Raw genomic sequence first — 14,811 nt, forward strand, 5'->3', positions numbered from 1 at the left:
AACATCGTGCTGCGCCCGTCCAGGATACGGCACAACGGAGACACAGGCGCAGACGTGCAGTAGGGACCCGTTCCAAGGATTCTTTTCAGATTAAGACCCTGCGTAAACCTTTTTTACTGTCTCTTGTTGATACACATCCCCTGGTTCTATGAACAAGGAGGCTGGCGTCTTGGCATGTGGCCACATCAGAATTCTTGCGCGTACCTGGACACTAGGGGCTTATACCTCAAAGCGTAACCTCGCCCGCTCTCATAAAGACCGAATACCTTAGGGAGTGTTCGGCGTCGTGAGTTTGGCCTTATATGCATCAGCTCTGAGTCATGATTTTGGTCAAATGTTGGGTTGCCCGGCTCCTGTGTTCAGCCGCCTTACGTTCCACTCTATCGGCTAAGGCGGCACCAGGAGAACTACTGCGATTGTGCCCTGGTTCGGCCAGGCGAGCACCTCAGTAGAGAAAGCCGAAAACCGGCTGTCATGATATGGCGTGAGACTGGTCGACCACTCGATGACTCTCCGGAATCTGTAGGATTCCTCCGCATTAACGAAGGGCCGTTTCCCGGCCAGGCACATACGCGCCCCAAATTTGGGCGAGCGCAGTCGCCACCAGGGGCTACCTAAATAGTCCCATTGTCAAGCTCCTATGGCTAAGTGAAAGTGTTAAAGCATTATAGTCCGGTTGCCTAGCTCGCTGCGCTATCACCTCCTTTGTAGGACCAAGATGTTGGATTAAGTGTGAAAATGCGCCTTCTGCGAGCACCCCCGCACTATGTGTGTGGGGGCTGAAGCCAACGACTGTAATCTTTCAGATTTTGTATATATATCTTAAAACGGCCGCACAGGAGGTGTTCCAAATACTTGAAGGCACAAGTATAAAAGGCTACTACAATTCATCAAAATATTGCTTTATAATTACATATGCTATCAGAACATAGCATCCTTCGAGCACTGCGTCTCTATTACACGAGCGCCTTCAAGGCCTTCCTAAAAATAGTGCTCGGAGGGTACTCGGCTTTTGTCCGAATCTCGGGATGCAACAACGGTGGTCTCCATCTCTGCCCAGTATGTCTTGACACGAGCAAGAGCCATCCGTGTGCCCTCTATGCATGCTGACCTCTTCATCGCATTGATACGTGGCACCGCGTCAAGGAACTGCTGCACCAAGCTGAAATAACTCTTCGGCTCCGATCTCCCCGGCCATAGATGACCCATGACGTACTTCATGGAGAGTCCGGACAATCTATTCAGTTTGGCCCATTGAGCCAGACGATCGTCCACTGCTAGTGGACGCTCTGGATTCTGGAACTGCGACCAGAAAAGCCTTTCCACTTCGCGATCTTCTTGATCTCGAAAGTATTCGGTCGCATCAGCAGCACTCGCTACCAAATCCAAATAGGTGTCCTCCGCACTCCACATCCGGTCCAACGGAGGAAACTTCGGATTGCAAAACTTCCTCCGCGGCATAAAGGGCTTTCCAGCCGCAATCTGTCCGGCCTGACGCAGCTCCTCCTTCGCAGCTCTCATCGCAGAGCGAGCGTCCTTGGCATCAGCAACGGCCTTCTCTAAGTCCGTCTGTCTCGCCGGGTCTTCTTTCTCAAGAAACTTGCAACAGTCAGCAGCACTTTTTAACTTCACGGCCATCACGGCCATCTCCTTCTTGCTTCGGCAGTGAGCAGCCTGTTCGGCTCTCAGCTCTTCAAGGGCCTTCTCAGCAGCCGCATCACTTTTCCTGGCTTGTTCCTTAGCTCGGGCAAGTTCCGCCCGAAGACTCTCCACGGCGGCCGCACCATCTGCGTCAAGCACACACATTGTAAGATACTGGCATAAAGCTCCTCTTACCAGATGCCGCCCGAGGAATTGCATACCTTGAGCCTCATCAAGCCGCTCGTTGACGAGCACGATGTCGGCATCTGCCACGTCAAGTTGCCGCTTTAGTTCGGCAAAATCATCAGTTCGGCTCGATTCCGGACACTTCGCCACCTGTATACAAAGGCGACATTTTAGACCTGGGATTATGATCCTCTGCGCGCCGTCAATTTTGACAACGCACAGAGTCTCAAGGGCTACTATCTACACAGGGCGCATCTTGTTTATGCGCAACTGACAAAGAAGTACATTATCAAACGTACCTCAAAACCCGTCAGCAAACTTCTGACGGCCTCATGCAATCCGCTTTCCGCGGACGAAATCCTTCCAATCACCGTACCCATCAATGTACGGTGCTCCTCTGAGATAGAAGCTCGCCCCAGCAGAATCATCAGCTCCTCCGACCGCGCATCGGACGGTGCCGGACTCGTCCTATGACCTCCATCGAAGGCCAGACGCGGAGAACATTGGGGGGACATATGGCTACCTTCCACCCCTGCCGGATTCGGAGAAACCCTCCGCGACGACACCTCAGGGTCGCCCGCCTCGCCAGGCGGTACGGCAGGGGGAGGCGTTCCACTCTCCATCATCTCCGGAAGAAGATCCCCCGAAGACGAGCTCTGCTAAGAAGGGTTGAGATCCGAGCTACAAGGAAAAATTTCGGTTAATCTTCTCAGATAAAAAGCAAGGATTTCTCTCATCCCTCTAAAGGAAAAACTTTCTCTACTTACGGCTCGCTGGAGGGCTGATCCCTTTGAGGGCGTAGTTCGGCCGAGGATCTCCCCGGCGTCGGACCCTCTGACGAGGACTTTTCCCCCCGCTTTGAGGCCATGGTCTCCGGGTCGTCAGAGGCAGCCCTCTTCTTCCCCTTAGGAGAGGAATTGTTGGTTCTTCCCTTCGGAGCAGCCTCCTTCGAGGAGGCCATGGTTTCCTTGTCCTCCCCCTCACTTCCCTCCAAAGGCACGATCTTCAACATCCTAACTAGCACGGGATCCGGCCTGGTCTCAGGAAGGGGAGCCGGACACCTGATCAGCTTTGCCTTCGCTATCCACTCCTGTTTAAAAGGACAGCTCTTTTAGGAGCGAATTTATGACAATTTTACGGATAGCGAGTCCGGGCACAAGGTTACTTACTTGAGTATCCGGGCGATTGCAGCTTAAACCTGCGTCCTCGGTCAAATCCGGACACATTGCTTGTGATCCGAAGAACATTTTATACATCTCCATGGGCGTTCCGCCCATAAAATGCTGGAGAGCTCGTGGTTCCTCCGTATTAAACTCCCACAGAGGAAGGGAGCGACGTTTGCCGGGAAGTGTTCGGCGAATCAGCATGACCTGCGTCACCTTGACCAGGTTGAGGTCTCTTTCTAAGAGATCCCTAATGTGGCCCTGCAACAAGGGCACGTCTTTGGATAACCCCCAATCTAATCCTTTGTTGATCCATGACGCTAGTCGTGGTGGGGGACCCGAGCGAAAGGCAGGAGGTGCCACCCACTTGGTGCTCCTAGGAGCGGTGATATAGAACCACTCTCGTTGCCACAAGCCAAGCTCCTCTTGAAAGGAGCCTCGGGCCATGGAGCATCAGCATTCTTACTTATGACAGCGCCTCCGCACTCTGCGTGCCGTCCCTCGATCATCTTCGGCTCCACTCCAAAAGTCTTGAGCCATAATCCGAAGTGAGGAGTAACACGGAGGAACACTTCGCACACAACGATGAATGAGGAAATGTGGAGGATGGACTCCGGAGCTAAGTCATGAAATTCCAGCCCATAATAGAACATCAGCCCCCTCACGAAGGGATCCATCGGGAAGCCTAACCCCCGAAGGAAGTGAGACATGAACACTACGCTCTCACCGGGCTGGGGACTGGGAATAGCCTGCCTTTGAGCAGGTAACCTATGCAAAATCTCGGCGGTCAAGAACTTAGCCTCTCCCAACTTTAGCACGTCCTCCTCCATGACGGAGGAGGGCATCCATCGGCCTTGAAGGTCGGAACTGGACATTGTCGAAGGTCCGAAGCGCCTGGAATCTGGAGCCTAGGGTGTTGGAACTCGAGGCGACGGGCTAACTTGTTTTGAGATTGGAGAAAAGGAGTAAGGCCTTGGTCTCTTTATAAGAGGTTGAATACCAGGAGCCCTCCCCGTAACCGTTTGGGACTCGCCTTTAATTGAGAAGACATGCTAACGGGCATGATTGGGTTACCCACGTCCGTATTGATGAGAATCCCGTAAATAAAGGGGACACGATCTCTGCTTTGACAAGACGTGCCAAGGAAACCGCCTCGCAAAACACGCTGAGGTGGAAAAGTGAAAACGATTCGAATAAAGGCTTGGCCGTAGTGTGATGTCACGCTACGGAATACGTCAGCGGATTAGATTTGTTTTAATATTATTCTCTCTGTGGCAATACGTGGAAACTTATTTTGCAGAGCCGGACACTACTCTTGGTGTTTACAAACTTTTATGAAGAATTTGGAGGAGGAACCCGCCTTGCAATGCCGAAGACAATCTACACGCCGGACTCGTCATCATTGAAGCCTGGTTCAGGGGCTACTAAGGGAGTCCAGGATTAGGGGGTGTTCGGGTAGCCGGACTATACCTTCAGCCGGACTCCAGGACTTTGAAGATACAAGATTGAAGACTTCGTCTCGTGTCCGGATGGGACTTTCCTTGGCGTGGAAGGCAAGCTTGGCGATGCGGATATTTAGATCTCCTACCATTGTAACCGACTTTGTGTAACCCTAACCCTCTCCAGTGTCTATATAAACCGGAGGGTTTTAGTCCGTAGGATAACTTTATCATACAACAATCATACCATAGGCTAGCTTTTAGGGTTTAGCCTCCTTGATCTCGTGGTAGATCTACTCTTGTACTACCCATATCATCAATATTAATCAAGCAGGACGTAGGGTTTTACCTCCATCAAGAGGGCCCGAACCTGGGTAAAACATCATGTTCCTTGCCTCCTGTTACCATCCGGCCTAGACGCACAGTTCGGGACCCCCTACCCGAGATCCACCGGTTTTGACACCGACAGTACTACTGCTTGCTGGGAGCGGTACTACCGCGTACAGTGCGGAAGTAAAAAATTACTTCCACACCTACTTCCGTGTGTGCCAGTGTTCTAGGCTAGATGCCAAGGTACTACCGCGGGCAAGGAGCGGTACTACCGCACAATGTGGTACTACCGCTACCCTGGGCGGTACTACCGTGGACCGCTGCGGTACTACTCCTCCCTAATACGTCTCCAACGTATCTATAATATTTTATTGTTCCATGTTGTTATATTATCAATCTTGGGTGTTTTATAATCATTTTATATCATTTTTTGGTACTAACCTATTGACCTAGTGCCAAGTGCCAGTTGCTGTTTTCTGCATGTTTTTTACATCGCAGGAAATCAATACCAAACGGATTCCAAACACAACGAAACTTTACGGAGATTTTTATTGGACCAGAAAAACCCAAATGGGCCCTGACTACCCCTGGGGGGGCTCCGAGGAGAGCACAACCCACCAGGGCATGCCAGGAGGCCCAGGCGCGCCCTGGTGGGTTGTGCCCACCTCGGGTGCCCCCTGACCGCCTCTTTGCTCTATAAATACCCAAATATTCTAGAAACCCTTTAGGCATCAACGAAAATCAATTCCAGCTGCCGCAGAGTCCAGAACCACCAGGTCCAATCTAGACACCATCTTGAATGGGGTTCACCACCTCCATTGGTGCCTCTCTGATGATGCGTGAGTACTTCTTTGTAGACCTTCGGGTCCGTAGTTAGTAGCTAGATGGCTTCCTCTCTCTTGTTGAATTCTCAATACGATGGTATCTTGGACATCCATATGATGTAACTCTTTTTGCGCTGTGTTTGTTGGGATCGATGAACTTTGAGTTTATGATCAGATTTATCTTTTTATATCCATGAAAGTATTTGAGTTTCTTTGGTCTCTTTTATGCATGATTGCTTATAGCCTGGTATTTCTTCTCTGATATTTGGGTTTTGTTTCGCCAACTTGATCTATTTATCTTAGAATGGGAAGAGGTGCTTTGTAGCGGGTTCGATCTTACAGTGATTGATCCCAGTGGCAGAAGGGGAACTGACATGTATGTATCGTTGCTACTAAGGATAAAACGATGGGGTCTATCTCTACATAGATAGATGATGCAGAGCATCCCACGATCATCCCCATGGACGCACCTACACCTCCAATGACACCACTTGGACCAATGACAAGAGCCCGAGCCAAGGCTGTCGAGGATAAGGTGAACTCACTCCTCTTCGAACTTCCACTTTCTATGCATGAGACATGGCTACTACCTAAGTCCAAGATGTTGTGCATGATTAGGTACCAATAGGACCCTCCGAAGATGCACGAAAAGATGTACAAGTCCCCAAGTTCATGGATGAAGAGACTCAATGGAAGGAAACAAGAACACCTCCCAGGCCCCGGACATCCGGCCGATAGCAGCATCCAGCCGCCGAGCATCTACAGGCCCCGGACATCTGGCCCCAGCCCGGACATCCAGTCGTGCCCAGAAATCCGGCCTCAAGCCCGGATATCCGGACACCACCAAACCAGAGAGCAGCAAGGCCAGCGCCTCCAGCCCGGACATCCGGCCCCTCGTGAAAGGCCGGACATCCGGCCCGACGCCCGGACGTCCGGCCTCCCCTTTCTGCGCATAGTGAAGAGTCGAGGCCCGTGTACCCCTTCTCCCCCCTAGACTATATATACTCCTCCGTGTCCTACTTTCTAGGGTTAGCAAAGGGTTAGCTCATATTTTGTGTGAGAGCTTTTCTCATCCACTTGGATACCTTCTCCTCAGAGATTCGAGCCTCCACCGGAGAAGATCCCCCAAGCGGATTCAAGACCCCTTTTAGGGAAGAACTCAAGTCCTCCTCACGGAGAAGACTGGTTACCCTTGTATCGTCCTTAGTTGTCCGTGGATCCTGTATCTTTCCTTATGTACTCAAGGATCTAGCACATGTGTGACTTATTCGTGTTGGTTTAGTGTTTCCTCATGTGTTTCCCCTTGTGTTTTCCCTCTTTTCCCCCTCGTGTTCCTCGTGTTCTTCGTGGGATCCGCTCCTTCCGTGAAAGATCGGCCCTATAGGGTTCCACCCTACAACATCTTGGTATCAAGAGCCACGTTGATCATGATTTCAGAGCCTCTCCGTTGTGTTTTCTAGCCTAATTTTGTTGATTTCGTCCTAAATTCAAAAATTCCCCACAAAATAGCCCCATTTTTTTGTGATTTGTTGGTGTGATGAAGTTTTGTTGGATTTGATCCGCGGATTTCGTGTGTTGCAGGTAGATATAGCTTTCCATCCACTTTTCCCCAATTCCCATCCGCAAATTTCTCTGAATTTTGCCCGGATTTGACCTCTCCTCGCGAAGATATTTGAATCCATCCACGGATCCAAAGCCCGGACATCCAGCCCGATAGCGCGACATTCGGCCACGACCCCGGACGTCCGGCCCCTGGCAGCACCACTTCCTCTCCACCGTCCGTTTTCCGCCCATTTTTCGCCAAATTTTGTTCCGGTGCCCACATATACTTCTACATACATCCACCACTTCTGCATAGCACCACCGCTTACCAACTCCAACTCCGACAATTTTGGTCCAATTTTGCTTTGAGAATTTGAGTTGAGGTACCATGTCTTACTTGTGTTTCGGCTATTTAGGTACGGTTCGACATCAACATCACCGCTGCTCACCTTCGCCACGGACGTGTCATCAACAATGACAACCTCGACAATGACATGGTATTTGTGCCACCATTTTGACACCATACCGTCCGCAATAAACGGTAACCTCATCTTGGTATTGGACATATCACTCTTGCCATCACATTGATATCCATCATAGCCTTACTCCTTTGCGTTGCTTACCCATCAAGACTAGCCATTGAGTATTGCCGGCAACGAGACTTGTGCACATTAGTGATCATACTTCCCATAGCATACATACATCATTGTTGCATATCTTGGTATCATCTCTTATGTCACAAGGTTGTCATCGCATACACAATTGCTATCTTGGTTCGTGAAGCATTGCATGAGAAAAGTTCTCCAACATCAAAGAGCCAAACAAGCTTTTAAGCAAAAAGGAAAGATAAGAAAAGAGCTTTTAAGCAAGAACCATAACATCATACAACATTAATATTGTCATACTCGATCATCTTGGATCATATCATAGAAACACCTTGCATAGAACATACTTGGGATAGAAGTCGTTGCATTTTTGCTTAGTAGGTTGTGCACAAGTCTTTGTATCCGCCTATTATGCAATCGTGCTGGCGTCTCTTTAGTGTTGTGCAACAAGAGAATTTTTATGGATTCCACATTTTGCCTCCTCCTTGGTTTCCCAACCCCACTTATCTCTTTGCGTGTGTGTTTCTGTGTAGATTGTATTGCTTGGTCTACTTGTTACATTGCAATCTTGCGAATCTTTTCCAACATTATTGAAGCTCATTTACAATTGCATCAAATTTTGTGCCACCATACTAACCAAGCTCCACCATTAGCTTTTACTTGTGTAGGTGTGAGAAACCGACATGAACTAGTACCAATTGTGCTATTTCCTTGTCCTACATTGGAGTGATCATCGATCCACTTTCAACTTCGGTCAAGGTACATTTGGTATTCGTTCTTCTCTTTCTACCACTCACATTTTTATTGGAATGATGGATAGGCCAAGTACTTCTACCAACCCACTCTTCATTGAGCACGACGACGACATGAACTCCTACGTCACCAAGAGCCACCTCTTTGGTGCATAACGTGTTTTGCATCAAGAGCAACAAGCAATGAGTGAACGCATCGACAACCTCGCCGCCGACTTGCGACTCTCCGAGCAACATACAAGGGACTACTTCGACCACAAGCTCGACGATCACAAACAAGAGAATGACACAAGGATGGACGAGATTCATGCTTTGTTGCTCAACCGCTCTTCTTCCACTTCGTCCTCTCCAAGAAGGACCCACTCAAGTCGACACTCCAACTTCACCCTCTCCGGCTCAAGTACACCGACATCGAACACTCTACATTGTGCCGCGCGCAACGATCATCAAGCAAGCCTCAATCCTCTATGCGACACCGACTCTCAAGAGCGCCGACAATGTCAAACCCAAGAGGCTTTTGCACTAGCACGAGAACGGCAATGACAATGCCAACATGAAGAGGAAGAGCGAGCGCGTTTACACCAAGATGCACAAGATGCCGAGGCACAATGCCAAGAACAACAACTCTGTGAATCTCAAGCACTTGAGGCACAACAAGCCCTCCAAGATTCTACTCGAGCCGTAGCCAATCGAGGTCGACAAGCTCGTGAACAAGAAGAAGCACTTCGCGAAGAAATTCAAGAACGAAGATTTCAAGCTCGCGTGCATCGTCAAGTTCCTCAAGTTCCTCCTCGATCTCAACAAGATCCTCCACAAGCTCGCCAAGAACATAAAGAGCATGAAGACAATGGAAATCCTCCACACCAAGAGCAACACGAGCTTGAGAATCATCAACAACATGGACGTCATCATCCCCGACCCCAACACAATGACGAGCAACGCTACGGCAAGCTCAAGTTCACCATGTCCAAGTTCAACGGAAGCAACGATCCTGAAGAGTATCTTTCATGGGCATTGAAGGTCGACAAAATCTTTCGTTTGCACAACTATGAAGAAGAGAAGAAGATCTCAATGGCATACCTTGAGTTCCAAGACTATGTCCTCATTTGGTGGGAACAAGTTATCGAGCGCCGATAGGCAAGAGGAGAACCACCCATCACTACTGGGCGCAAATGAAGGATATCATGTGAGCACGCTTTGTGCCTACCTACTACAACCACGACATCTTCAAGAAACTTCAACTACTCAAGCAAGGAACTAAGAGTGTTGAAGAGTACTACAAGGAGATGGAGATTGCCATGATAAGAGCCAACGTCACGGAAGATGATGAGCAAACAATGGCATGTTTCTTGAATGGACTCAACCATCCTATCAAGAAGATCGCCGACTTCCAACCATACTCGAACCTCATCGAGCTAGTACATCAAGCTACCAAAGCGGAACATCAAGTGCAAGACGATTTCAAGTATGCCAAGTTCTCAACCAAGTCATACGGCTTCTCCACCACCCAAGCTTCAATGACTCCAACACCGTCTACCAAGCCTTCTACAAGCAATGTCGACAAGTCGAGTTCCAAGAAAGCTTCGTCAACTCCAAGTCATCATCCTACTACAAGCAACTTCAAGCCGAGAGCTTCATCATCATCAACCCCCACCGATGAGACCGTCAAGACGAGTTCCTTGAAATGCTTCACATGTGGAGGCTGAGGCCACAAGTCCTACGAGTGCACCACCAAGAGGACCTTGATCCTCAACGACGACGGAACCTACGAGTCGATGAGTGAAGGAGAAATTGACGCTCTTGAGCAAGTCGCCATGCACCGGCAAGTGAACGATGAAGAGGAACAAGTCTTTTGCGATGAGGATTCAAGTCCAGCTCTTGTTGTCTCCAAGGTCTTGACTCTCCAACATCACCAAGAAGAAGACCAAAGATGCCACATATTCCACACCAAGGCCGGCATAAATGGAAGATCCGTCAAGGTCATCATCGATGGAGGGAGTTGTCATAATCTAGCAAGTGAAGAACTTTGCTCTGATAACCCACAAGTATAGGGGATCACAACAGTTTTCGAGGGTAGAGTATTCAACCCAAATTTATTGATTTGACACAAGGGGAGCCAAAGAATATTCTCAAGTATTAGCAGCTGAGTTGTCAATTCAGCCACACCTGGAAACTTAATATCTGCAACAAAGTGTTTAGTAGCAAAGTAATATGATAGTAGTGGTAATGATAGCAAAAGTAACGATAGAAAAAGTAATGTTTTTGGTATTTTGCAGTGATGATAACAATAGCAAAAAAAAGTAAATAAGCGAAGAACAATATATGGAAAGCTCGTAGGCAATGGATTAGTGATGGAGAATTATGTCGGATGTGATTCGTCACGTAACAGTCATAACATAGGGTGACACAGAACTAGCTCCAATTCATCAATGTAATGTAGGCATGTATTCCGAATATAGTTATATGTACTTATGGAAAAGAATTTGCATGACATCTTTTGTCCTACCCTCCCGTGGCAGCTGGGTCCTAACGGAAACTAAGGGATATTAAGGCCTCCTTTTAATAGAGTACCGGACCAAAGCATTAACACATAGTGAATACATGAACTCCTCAAACTACGGTCATCACCGGGAGTGGTCCCGATTATTGTCACTTTGGGGTTGCCAGATCATAACACATAGTAGGTGACTATAGACTTGCAAGATAGGATCAAGAACTCACATATATTCATGAAAACATAATAGGTTTAGATCTGAAATCATGGCACTCGGGCCCTAGTGACAAGCACTAAGCATAGCGAAGTCATAGCAACATCAATCTCAGAACATAGTGGATACTAGGGATCTAACCCTAACAAAACTAACTCGATTACATGATAAATCTCATCCAACCCATCACCTTCTAGCAAGCCTACGATGGAATTACTCACGCACGGTGGTGAGCATCATGAAATTGGTGATGGAGGATGGTTGATGATGACGACGGCGACGGATTCCCCTCTTCGGAGCCCCGAACGGACTCCAGATCAGCGCTCCCAAGAGAGTTTAGGGCTTGGCAGCGGCTCGTATCGTAAAACATGATGAATCTTTCTCCTTTATTTTTTTCTCCCCGGACACGAATATATGGAGTTGGAGTTGAGATCGGTAGAGCTCCCGGGGGCCCACGAGGTAGGGGGCGTGCCCCCCATCCTCGTGGCTAGGGTGTGGGTCCCCTGGTCTTGATTCTTTGCCAGTATTTTTTATTATTTCCAAAAATAATATCCGTGGAGTTTCAGGTCATTCCGAGAACTTTTGTTTCTGCACATAAATAACACCATGGCAATTCTACTGAAAACAGCGTCAGTCCGGGTTAGTTCCATTCAAATCATGCAAGTTAGAGTCCAAAACAAGGGCAAAAGTGTTTGGAAAAGTAGATACGGCGGAGACGTATCAACTCCCCCAAGCTTAATCATTTGCTTGTCCTCAAGCAATTCAATTGATAAACTGAAAGTGATAAGGAAAAACTTTTACAAACTCGGTTTGCTCTTGATGTTGTAAATATGTAAAGCCAACATTCAAGTTTTCAGCAAAGATTATGAACTAACCATATTCACAATAACATTTAGGTCTCATGTTTACTCATATCAATGGCATAATCAACTAGCGAGCGATAATAATAAATCTCGGATGACAACACTTTCTCAAAACAATCATGATATGATATAACAAGATGGTATCTCGCTAGCCCTTTCTGAGACGGCAAAACATAAATGCAGAGCATCTTTAAACATCAAGGACTGACTAGACACTATAATTCATGGTAAAAGAGATCCAGTCAAGTCATACTCAGTGTAAACTAACAGTAATGAATGCAAATGACAGCGGTGCTCTCCAACTGGTGCTTTTTAATAAGAGGGTGATGACTCAACATAAAAGTAAATAGATAGGCCCTTCGCAGAGGGAAGCAAGGATTTTTAGAGGTGCCAGAGCTAGATTTTGAAATAGATATGAACAATATTTTGAGCGGCATACTTTCATTGTCAACCAAGAGATGGCGATATCTTTCATGCCACACATTATAGGCGGTTCCCAAACAGAATGGTAAAGTTTATACTCCCCCTCCACCAACAAGCATCAATCCATGGCTTGCTCGAAACAACGAGTGCCTCCAACTAACAACAGTCCCGGGGGAGTTTTGTTTGCAATTATTTTGATTTGATTTGCATAAAGCATGGGACTGGGCATCCCGGTGACCAGCCACTTTCTCGTGAGTGAGGAGAGGAGTCCACTCCTCTTGAGAATAACCCGCCTAACATGGAAGATACAGACAACCCTAGTTGATACATGAGCTATTCGAGCATACAAAACAGAATGTTTATTTGAAGGTTTAGAGTTTGGCACATACAAATTTACTTGGAACTGCAGATAGATACCGTATATAGGTAGGTATGGTGGACTCATATGGAATAACTTTGGGGTTTATGGGATTGGATGCACAAGCAGTATTCCCGCTTAGTACAGGTGAAGGCTAGAAAAAGACTAGGGAGCGACCAGATAGAGAGCGACAACAGTCATGAACATGCATTAAAATTAATCAACACCGAATGCAAGCATGAGTAGGATATAATGCACCCTGAACATAAATATCGTAGAGGCTATGTTGATTTTGTTTCAACTACATGCGTGAACATGTGCCAAGTCAAGCCACTCGAATCGTTCAAAAGAGGATACCACCCTATCATACCACATCACAACCATTTTAATAGCATGTTGGCATGCAAGGTAAACCATTATAAGCTCCTAGCTAATTAAGCATGGCATAAGCAACTAGAATCTCTAATTGTCATTGCAAACATGTTTATTCATAATAAGTTGAATCAGGAATGATGAACTAATCATATTTACAAAAACAAGAGAGGTCGAGTTCATACCAACTTCTCCCATCTCAATCAGTCCATCATATATCGTCATAATTGCCTTTCACTTGCACGATCAAATGATGTGAATAATAATAACAGTGCACGTGCATTAGACTAAGCTGGAATCTGCGAGCATTCAATAAACAGGAGAAGACAAGGCAATATGGGCTCTTGTTTAAATCAACAATAATGCATATAGGAGTCACTTCAACAATTTAATCATGGTCTTCTCCTATCGACCCCAAAAAAAGAAAAGAAATAAAACTATTTACACAGGAAAGCTCCCAACAAGCAAAAGAAGAACAGGAAATCTTTTTGGGTTTTCTTTTGAATTACTACTACAAGCATGGAAGTTAAAACTAGCTAAAAGCTACAACTAATTTTTTTTGGTTTTTCTTAAGGTTTATTAAACACACAAGAAAAAAGCATAAAAAAGAAATAAACTAGCATGGATATTACAATGAAAAAGTATGAGCACCGACATCTAGCAATGAGTGTGTGAACATGAATGTATGTCGGTGAGAAATACGTACTCCCCCAAGCTTAGGCTTTTGGCCTAAGTGGGTCTATTGCCACGGATGGCCTGGCAGATATCCAAAGTTGTAGTTGGGGTCGTACTGAGATGCATCAGTCATTGCATCGTGGGCTGCAGCTTGGAGGCGAGCTATCTCAGCCCTCCTCTTATACTCTTCTGCCTCCTCTCTGGTTATAAAATGTCTCCCTTTTGTCTGAAAGTCAAAGAAAGTAGAAGCTGGGAGAGCGACGTGATAGGTGCGTCGTCTGTCAAAGATTAGTCAGTACTGGAGGAACTGATCGTTCTTCTCAACAAAATGATGACGAACCATAGCCTCATAATCCAAATAAGCAGGAGGCAACTCAATATCATCCTCACGTATGGTTATACCAAGAAATTAGCTATACGGGTTGCATAAATTCCACCGAAGAAATCTCCATTAAATCTATTATGATGCAACCTACGTGCAACAATGACTCCTAAATTATAATTTTTATCTCCTAACACAGCACTCCTAAGAATACTGAGGTCAGGTACACACATATGACATATGCTTCATCTTTACCATTTATGCACCTACCTATGAAGAGAGCAAAATAACGTATGGCAGGAAAATGAATGCTCCCTATGGTAGCTTGTGCTATATCTCTAGATTCCCCCACCATTATACTAGCAAGAAAATCTCTAAATTCAGATTTGCGAGGTTCACTAGCACTACCCCATTGTGGAAGTTTGCAAGCAGTGGTAAAATCCTCTAAGTCCATAGTATAAGAATTTTCATAAAGATCAAACAGGACAGTTTGAGAATTGCGTGAAGATGAAAATTCAAACCTCCTCACAAAGGAACTAGTGAGATAGTGGTACTGGCGGCACTTTTCTGCCTCGAAGCTCACAAGATCAGCGTTACACAAGTATGCG

The sequence above is a fragment of the Triticum urartu genome, chromosome 7 (genome assembly GCF_003073215.2).
Source record: "Triticum urartu cultivar G1812 chromosome 7, Tu2.1, whole genome shotgun sequence".
Taxonomy (NCBI): domain Eukaryota; kingdom Viridiplantae; phylum Streptophyta; class Magnoliopsida; order Poales; family Poaceae; genus Triticum; species Triticum urartu.